The sequence below is a fragment of the Haematobia irritans genome, chromosome 5, assembly GCF_050003625.1.
Source record: "Haematobia irritans isolate KBUSLIRL chromosome 5, ASM5000362v1, whole genome shotgun sequence".
Lineage (NCBI taxonomy): Eukaryota > Metazoa > Arthropoda > Insecta > Diptera > Muscidae > Haematobia > Haematobia irritans.
Window position 1 is genome coordinate 88,616,717 of NC_134401.1, and position 9,202 is coordinate 88,625,918.

The 9,202-nt window shown below is 35.6% G+C and overlaps 3 long non-coding RNA genes across 3 annotated transcripts; 1 reads left to right on the forward strand and 2 right to left on the reverse strand.

Moving 5' to 3' along the window:
* Positions 1 to 3,024: 3,024 nt before the first annotated feature.
* LOC142241520 (uncharacterized) lies at positions 3,025 to 4,002 on the reverse strand. The gene is made up of 3 exons (XR_012723667.1): positions 3,795 to 4,002; positions 3,631 to 3,730; positions 3,025 to 3,565 (listed from the first exon to the last, which is right to left on the reverse strand). It is a non-coding gene; the product is annotated as an uncharacterized LOC142241520 (long non-coding RNA).
* An 876-nt stretch (positions 4,003 to 4,878) lies between these two features.
* Positions 4,879 to 6,176, forward strand: LOC142237991 (uncharacterized). The gene is made up of 2 exons (XR_012722608.1): positions 4,879 to 5,108; positions 5,967 to 6,176. It is a non-coding gene; the product is annotated as an uncharacterized LOC142237991 (long non-coding RNA).
* A 2,610-nt stretch (positions 6,177 to 8,786) lies between these two features.
* LOC142241705 (uncharacterized) lies at positions 8,787 to 9,155 on the reverse strand. Its single transcript, XR_012723769.1, has 2 exons — positions 9,058 to 9,155; positions 8,787 to 9,000 (listed from the first exon to the last, which is right to left on the reverse strand). It is a non-coding gene; the product is annotated as an uncharacterized LOC142241705 (long non-coding RNA).
* Between the last annotated feature and the right edge of the window lie 47 nt (positions 9,156 to 9,202).

Consider the following 9,202-nt stretch of genomic DNA (forward strand, 5'->3'; position numbering starts at 1 on the left):
ACTGACAAAATTATCCCCTGGTTGTCAGTGATATATAAAGGATGTATCAACTTATCATATATCCCAGGAAAGTGGAGGGAAACAAAAGTCGTTTTCATACCTAAAGCGGGAAAAGCCTCTCACTCGAGGGTGAAGGATTTCCGACCAATCAGCTTATCCTCATTCCTACTTAAGACTCTGGAGAGGATGATAGATATTTATCTTAGAACTAGCATCGATTCAAGGTTGTTCTCGAAAGGACAGCATGCATACTCGAAGGGCAGGTCTACTGAGACCGCACTACATGAACTAGTCAGCTTTATTGAAAGCTCACTATCTGTCAAAGAATACACAATCGTGGCGTTTCTAGACATCGAAGGGGCGTTCAATAATGTCCATCCGAGCTCGATATTAAATGGACTGACAACTCTGAATGTTGATCCATGTATACTCAGGCTGTTAGACGAACTGCTAATGAAGAGACGTATTTCAGCCACATTAGGACAAGCAAACATACAAAGGTATGTGAACAGAGGCACTCCCCAAGGAGGAGTTCTATCACCTCTTCTTTGGAATGTTGCTATAAATAGCCTTCTGGTTACTCTAGAAAAAGAAAGGATAAAAGTGGTGGCATACGCAGATGATGTGGCTCTGGCAGTCAGGGGAAAATTCCCATCCACGATCAGAGATATTATTCAGAGGGCCCTCCGGATGACTGAGAAATGGGCGAAAGACAATGGTCTTGGGGTAAATCCTGCAAAGACAGAATTAGTCATGTACTGCAACGATCGCAAAACTCCCACGGTTAGGCCTATTTCCTTAGGGGGTATTGAAATTCCCTTTGGTGAATGTGCAAAATACCTTGGCGTTATTTTGGACAGGAAGCTGAACTTTAAGCTTAATATTGAAGAAAGGGCGAGAAAGGCAACTGTAGCTTTGTACTCGTGCAAAAAGGCAATAGGAAAAAAGTGGGGACTGAAACCAAAAATTGTGCATTGGCTATACACGGCAGTGGTTAGACCTATAATGCTATATGGTGTTGTAGTCTGGTGGCCGGCACTCCAGAAACCGACTTGTTTAGATAAAGTTCAGCGTATGGCGTGTTTGTGTATTTCAGGCGCATTCAGCAAGACAGGAACAAATTCCCTTAATGTCGTGCTGCATCTATTGCCTTTAGACATTTTGGCCAAACAGTCAGCTGCAACAACGGCTGTGCGGTTGCGCGAACTATCGCTGTGGTCGGAAAAAGGTTACGGTCACAGTTCTGTCCTCAAAATAATGCCAGATGTGCCTAACGTAGTGGATTACACTTTGGCGAGTCCACTTTTCGACAAAAAGTTTGAGACTCTAATCCCCAACAGTGAGGCGTGGTGCACACAGACCCCGGGGAATAAAGAATATATAGATTTCTACACTGATGGCTCCAAATTGGATGGACAAGTGGGGTTCGGAGTATATTCTAATGATGTGGAACTTCGAATGGCGAAAAGATTACCTAATCACTGTAGTGTTTTTCAGGCTGAAATATTAGCAATAAGAGAGGTGGCGAATTGGCTGAGAAGTAATGTTCCAAAAAATGTGGGCATTAATATATACTCAGACAGTCAACCTGCAATAAAATCCTTGGACTCTGTGTTCCTCAACTCGAAAACGGCCATCGACTGCCGCAAATCTCTCAATGAGATGGCTGAGCAGTACAATATTCACCTAATATGGGTGCCTGGCCATAGGAACATACCGGGGAACTGCGAAGCGGATGAGTTGGCAAGGCTAGGGACTACCTTACATATTCCAGGGGAACTAGAATTTGTTGGTATGCCCCTAGCTACCTGTAAGCTCATGCTGCGTGAGAAGGCTGTTATGATGGCAAATGTTCGATGGGAGAATTGCAAGGGTTGTAACGACACCAAGCAAATATGGCCCCATTTCAACTTAAACCGCACACTAGATATGCTAATGTTCTCGAGACGTCAGATATCACTCCTGATATCTGCTATAACGGGTCGCTGCCTGATAGGCGATTTTGCAAAAACTATTGGCGCGAAGTATAATGACTATTGTATGAGCTGTCATGATGCGGAGGAAAAAGAATCAATTAAACACCTCTTATGTGAGTGTCCTGCATTTTGTGTAAAGCGCAAGCAACTTTTAGGAGCATATAGCTTCAGATTACTGGCGGATCTGGAAAACGTTAACTTAAGCGGTCTGCTACTGTTTTTTGGAACAATCTGGTTGGTTCAACAAAGAAAAATAATCAAGAAGGTTCAGCGGTTAAAACTAGAAGTGCCCATATGTAATAGGTACTTTTAGTTAATGTGGTATCACAATGGACTGAATAGTCTAAGTGAGCCTGAATCTTAATCGGGCTGCCACCTTAACCTAACCTTAACCTAACCTACCTATTTTTATAAACTATTTGGTTATTTGTCAAAAAATTTCCATTTTTTTATTTCTTGCAATTGACCACGAACTTCGTTGCACATATAAGTATTGAAAACCACATGGTTTTTTCGTTGCATTTTAGGGTAGTGTTTTGTCAAAGTTTTCTCATATTATCTTCAACACCTTTTCAAATATTTCGTCAACATTTTGGCAAATTCAAAGTAATTCACAAACAATTTGAAGATGTATTGAAGATGAGCTATTTCAAGTCAAGTTGAATTTATGTTGAAAATTATATTTACCATCAAACTGAAAAGTTGTTGCATTTGAAAAACGCCCAATAAACACAAACGTTTGAAAAATGCTAAATTTCAACAATTTTTCAAACATTTTTTCAAAGGATTAGGGTAATATTCAAGTTGAGAAATTGTTGAGAAAATCGCGTTCTCAACAAAAAACAGACATTACCCTCAACAGTGAAATTCAACACATTAGCAATAATATCTCAAGTGTTATCCTCAAATTGAAATGCATCGCTACTCAATAATTTGTCAAACAATTTTCGATGCGAGTCAAATTCAAAATTAACATCGTTGCAAATACTTTTCAACCTAAATTTGTATGAATGATATCCCCACTTCAAATTGAAAGTCAAAGCCAAAATTCTATGAATTTTGTATAATTTATTCATTTTCATCAAAATAAAATATATAATAATACACTACACTACATAATACACTACAATACCAATTGATAAATAATAATCTTATTAAACATATCAACAAATAAGAACAAAAAAAAAAAACAACAAAACTTTAAATATCTTAAACATTATTAGTAAACACTTTTGCATTGATAATTCGTTTTCCTTCCTTTTGGTGTCATAAAACAGCATTAAAATTTATTAACAAGCGGGCAATTTGAAATTAGGAACGTACTGGACCGCGTGTTAGAATTGATTTCCAGCAGAAGGAATTCACAAAATATCCATTTTAAACTGATAATAGCATATGAATTAAACTGACGATGTGATGCACATTTTCATCCAGAAGTTGTTGATTTCAACAATTTGTTGTTTTGAACAATTTTAATTGGTTGCACTTGTAATGTTTCTGGAAACTTTTTCTTGTCGATAAGCCACTCATTTTTCATTGGTCAGCTTCTTAATGTTTGCAAGAATGTGGCATCCAAAGATTTTGGGTTTCTGCAAAGAGATTTAAATTTAGTGACTTCTCTAAAGTGTTGACTTAATTTTTCATATTGACGTACCAATTATTATAAACTATTTGTTCCAGTTAATTGTCCACCATTTTTTCATCAGTCAGCTTTTTAATGTTTTCAAGAACGTAGAATCCATAATTTTAGTTTTCTGCAAAGAGATATACATTTAGTGACTTCCTTAAAGTTTTATTTCATTTTTTATTTTCACTTACCTATTTTTATAAACTATTTGGTTATTTGTCTAAAATTTTCCATTTTTTATTTCTTGCAATTGACCACGAACTTCGTTGCACAAATAAGTATTGAAAACCACATGGTTTTTTCGTTGCATTTTACGGTAGTGTTTTGTCAAAGTTTTCTCATATTATCTTCAATACCTTTTCAAAGATTTCGTCAACATTTTGGCAAATTGGAAGTAATTCGCAAATAATTTGAAGATGTATTGAAGATGAGCTATTTCAAGTCAAGTTAAATTTATGTTGAAAATTATATTTACCCTCAAACTGAAAAGTTGTTACATTTGAAAAACGCTTATCCTATGTTTATTGGGCGCTCATCTTGTGTTTATTGGGATGTTTTCAAGGTTACTTTTTTTAAATTAATTAAATTATAAATACAAAATGGTTCACAATCAATTCCTTAAGGTGAGTACTATGTTCGGGGTTTTCACCAAAACACAAAACAAAAGTACAAATATATTTGTGAAGACGTTTATATTTTGCTCAAATCTTACCAAATAATGAATGGAAAAGATCCAAGTAATTGATTACAAATAATTTTATATTTCTAAATTAATTAATTAAAAAAAGTAACCGTAAAAACAAGCTGGTTTTCAGCTTGAAAATTGAATATAGTACTCTGCTTTAAGCTGAGTACTATGTTCAGTTTTCAAGCTGAAACCCCGGTTATTTTCACGGTTACTTTTTTAATTTAATTAAATTATAAATACAAAATGGTTCACAATCAATTCCTTAGATCTTTTCCATTCATTATTTCGCAAGACATTTTATAAATATAATCGTCTTCATATAGATTTTTGTACTTTTAATTTAGTGTTTTGGTGAAAAATACGAACATAGTACTCACCTTTAAGCTGAGTACTATGTTCAGTTTTCAAGCTGAAAACCAGAAAACTACAAGAGTAGCTTAACCAACAGGGGAAAAGAATGTTTGTCAAATTTATTTGGGCAAAGCCCTATAGACTGCAAGATGGTTGGATGGACGCACGATTCGGAATTACCACATTCCTCATCAGAATCCTCTACCCTGCCAGCATTTCAAAGTTCCATTTCATCCTCATCGCTACCACAGACTCGTAAATGTCACCACAACCATCGCGAACTGTGATGGGGGAAGCATATCAAAAAGTACAAAATGTACATGAAAGTATTTTGCCATCACTACTGTTAGAAGAGCCATTTTATTTTTTGTGAAACGCCAAGCGCAACCAGCTTGTTATATTTTATTTAAATAAAAACGAAAATAAAGTTCTGAAAACATAGATATTACGCTTAAAATTGTGAAAGGTATATGGTGAACAATTTTCGACTTTCAACATCCCTGCCAGCATTTCAAAGTTCCATTTCATCTTCATCGCTACCACAGACTCGTAAATGTCACTACAACCATCCTACTGTGATGGGGGGCAGCATATCATAAAGTACAAAATGTACTTCATACATGTATTTTGCCATCACTACTTTTACAAAAGCCATTTTATTTTTTGTGAAACGCCAAGCGCAACCAGATTGTTATATTTTATTTAAATAAAAACGAAACAAAATTTCTGGAAACATAGATTTTACGCTTAAAATTGTGAAAGGTATATTGGTGAACAATTTTTGATTTTCCAAATGGAATAAAGTGATTGTTTTTCAAATATTTTACAGACACGCTGCCTCCATCGAATAAAAACACTGGCTGATAGACGCTGAAACATGTAACTCGCTACTTGTAACTCTACATCATCATTAATGCAAAAAATTTTGTTAAATGTGATGTGATAGTGGTATAAATGTTATATTTGTAAGAATTTGTAAATGATTAATCAAATAAATAAATATCTAAACAAACGTGTTTTACTCGACCACAATGATTCTTTTACCACTATCTTAAAATGTGCTTTTTCTGATTGTTTGGAGAGTCTCTTATTGGCGTCGTTCTAAATTGATCTATAAAGGCACCTAATAATTGCACTCATGCGAAACCTTTTTGTAGTAACTTGGCGTGGTACAACTTCTCAATAGTGACGGCGCTTTTCCGACGAGTTTTTGATATCGTATATGATTGTTTTCGACGTACTGGAGATTCTCAGAAGCGCCCCCAAATTCAAAAAATGTTGGCAGGGATAGAATAAAGTGATCGTTTTTCAAATATTTTTCCAGGCACGCTGTCTCCATCGAAAATAAACAAACTGACTGATAGACGCTGCAATATGTAACTTGCTACTTAAAACTCAACATCATTCTTTTATTAATGCAAAAAATTATGTTAAATGTGATGAGATAAACCGAAAAATGTTATATTTATAAGAAATTATAAATGTTTAATCAAATCAATAAACTTCTACACAATCGTGTTTTACTTGACCACAATGATTCTTCTACAATTACCTTAAAATGCACTTTTTCTGATAGTTTGCAGGGGTTCTTATTGGCGTCCTTCGAAATTGATCTAAATAGGCACCTAATAATTGCACTGATGAGAAACTTTATCGTAGTAACTTGGCGTGGTACAACTTCTCAATAGTGACGGCGCTTTTCCGACGAGTTTTTGATGTCGTATATGATTGTTTTCGACGTAGTGGGGATTCTCAGATGCGCCCCCAAATTCAAAAAATGTTGGCAGGGTACTTACAGCAAAACTATCAACCAATTATCAGAATAAATTCGGGTGATTCATTCTGATAATTGGTTCACTATTCCAAGTATACCTCCAATAAATTATTTTTACAGATCTAAACGCACATCGCTCTTTTCCGATGAGATTTACCATATATATCGTATACGAATGTTTTAATAAAACAAATCTACTTTATGCGCTTTACAGACTATCAGTTATTCCGGACGACAGTGCTCGTGTCGAACATATCCCATATATTGTGCACATTATAAGTTAAGTCCGAAGGTATTATCAATACTGCTGCATGTTTATGGCATCGATAACACATTTACCTATTATTAAGTCATCGCCGACAAGTCGTATCGATCCGACACACTGTAAGATTCTTTACAAACACCGACATTCCGTCCGGAATAACTGATAGCCTGTAAAGCGCATTACAGACTATCAGATATTCCGGACGACAGTGCTCGTGTCGAACATATCCCATATATTGTGCACATTATAAGCCCTGCCAGCATTTCAAAGTTCCATTTCATCCTCATCGCTACCACAGACTCGTAAGTGACACTGCAACAATCGCCAACTGTGATAGTATTTTGCCATCACTATTCGCATGAAAGTACTTTGCCATCACTATTGTTACAAGAGCCATTTTATATTTTGTGAAACACCAAGCACATCTAGCTTCTTATAATTTATTTAAATAAAAATGATAATGAAGTGCTGAAAAGATAGTTATTTCGCTTAAAATTGTGAAAGGTATATTGGTGAACAATTTTTGACTTTCCAAATGGAATAAAGTGATAGTTTTTCAAATATTTTTCCAGACACGCTGCCTCTATTGGAAATAAAAGCACTGGCTGATAGACGCTACAACATGTAACTTGCAACTTGTAACTCAACATCAATCTTTTATTAATGCATAAAAATATGTTAAATGTGATGTGATAGTCGTATAAATGTTATATTTATGAGAATTTATAAATGTTTAATAAAATCAATAAACATCTAAACAATCGTGTTTTACTTGACCACAATGTTTCTTTTATAACTATCTTAAAATGCACTTTGTCTGATTGTTTGAAGGGGCTCTTATTGGCGTCCTTCTAAATGTATCCAGAAGGGCACCTAATAATTGCACTCATGCGATACTTGTTTGTAGTAACTTGGCGTGGTACAACTTCTCAATAGTGACGGAGTTTTTCCGAGGAGTTTTGGATATCGTATATGACTGTTTTCGACGTAGTGGGGATTCTCAGAAGCGCCCCCAAATTCAAAAAATGTTGGCAGGGAGTTAAGTCCGAAGGCGTAATCGATACTGCTGCATGTTTATGGGATCGATAACACATTTACCGATTATTTAGTCATCGCCGACAAGTCGTATCGATCCGACACACTGTAAGATTCTTTACAAACACCGACATTCCGTCCGGAATAACTGATAATTTATAAAGCGCATTAGTGTGAGTATTACCCTGCCAGCATTTCAAAGTTCCATTTTATCGTCATCGCTACCACAGACTCGTAAGCAGAGAATGAAGCCGCCGAGTCGCGCAGCCGATTTTAGCCGCCGCCGACTAGTTTTTACCAGTCGAAGCCGTTGCCGAATTTGTCGACTCATCACAAAGTTAGCCGCCAATTAATCAAAAATATTGATTTGAATCAGAAAAAATTATTAATAATGGTTGCATTTTTTGTCAAAATGTTTAACTTTCCACCCAAAATCCCTCAGTATCAAGTTGCTATAATAATTTTGCAAAAATTGGGTCAGAACATTTGAATTATGTAAATGTGATTGTAAGATAAGTTGTACAACTAATCTCATTACCATTCGGATACCATCAAATTGATTTTATTATGGATAATTGTCCGCCGCCGATAAGACAAATTTATATCGGCTTAGCCGTCAAGCCGCCGCCGCCGGAGGCAAAAAATTAGTATCAGCCGTCGCCGACAAAAATGGGTCGGCTTCATTCTCTGCTCGTAACAACACTACAACAATCGCCAACGGTAAGGGGGGAAGCGTATGAAAAAGTACGAAATGCACATGAACGTATTTTGCCATCACTGTTATTACAAAAGGCATTATATATTTTGTGAAACACCCCTGCCAACATTTTTTGAATTTGGGGACTCTTTTGAGAATCCCCACTACGTCGAAAACAATCATATACGACATCAAAAACTCGTCGGAAAAGCGCCGTCACTATTGAGAAGTTGTACCACGCCAAGTTACTACAAAAATGTTTCGCATGAGTGCAATTATTAGGTGCCTTTATAGATCAATTTAGAACGACGCCAATAAGGGACCCTCCAAACAATCAGAAAAAGTGCATTTTAAGATAGTTGTAAAAGAATCATTGTGGTCGAGTAAAACACGTTTGTTTAGATATTTATTAATTTGATTAAACATTTACAAATTCTTAAAAATATTACATTTATACCACTATCACATTACATTTAACATAATTTTTGGCATTAATGATGATGTTGAGTTACAAGTAGCGAGTTACATGTTGCTGCGTCTATCAACCAGTGTTTTTATTCCATGGAGGCAGCGTGTCTGTAAAATATCTGAAAAACAATCACTTTATTCCATTTGGAAAATCACCAAATTGTTCACCAATATACCTTCCACAATTTTAAGCGTATAATCTATGTTTTCAGAACTTTATTTTCGTTTTTATTTAATTAAAATATAACAAGCTGGTTGCGCTTGGCGTTTCTCAAAAAATGGCTTTTTTAACAGTAGGGATGGCAAATTACTTGCATGTAC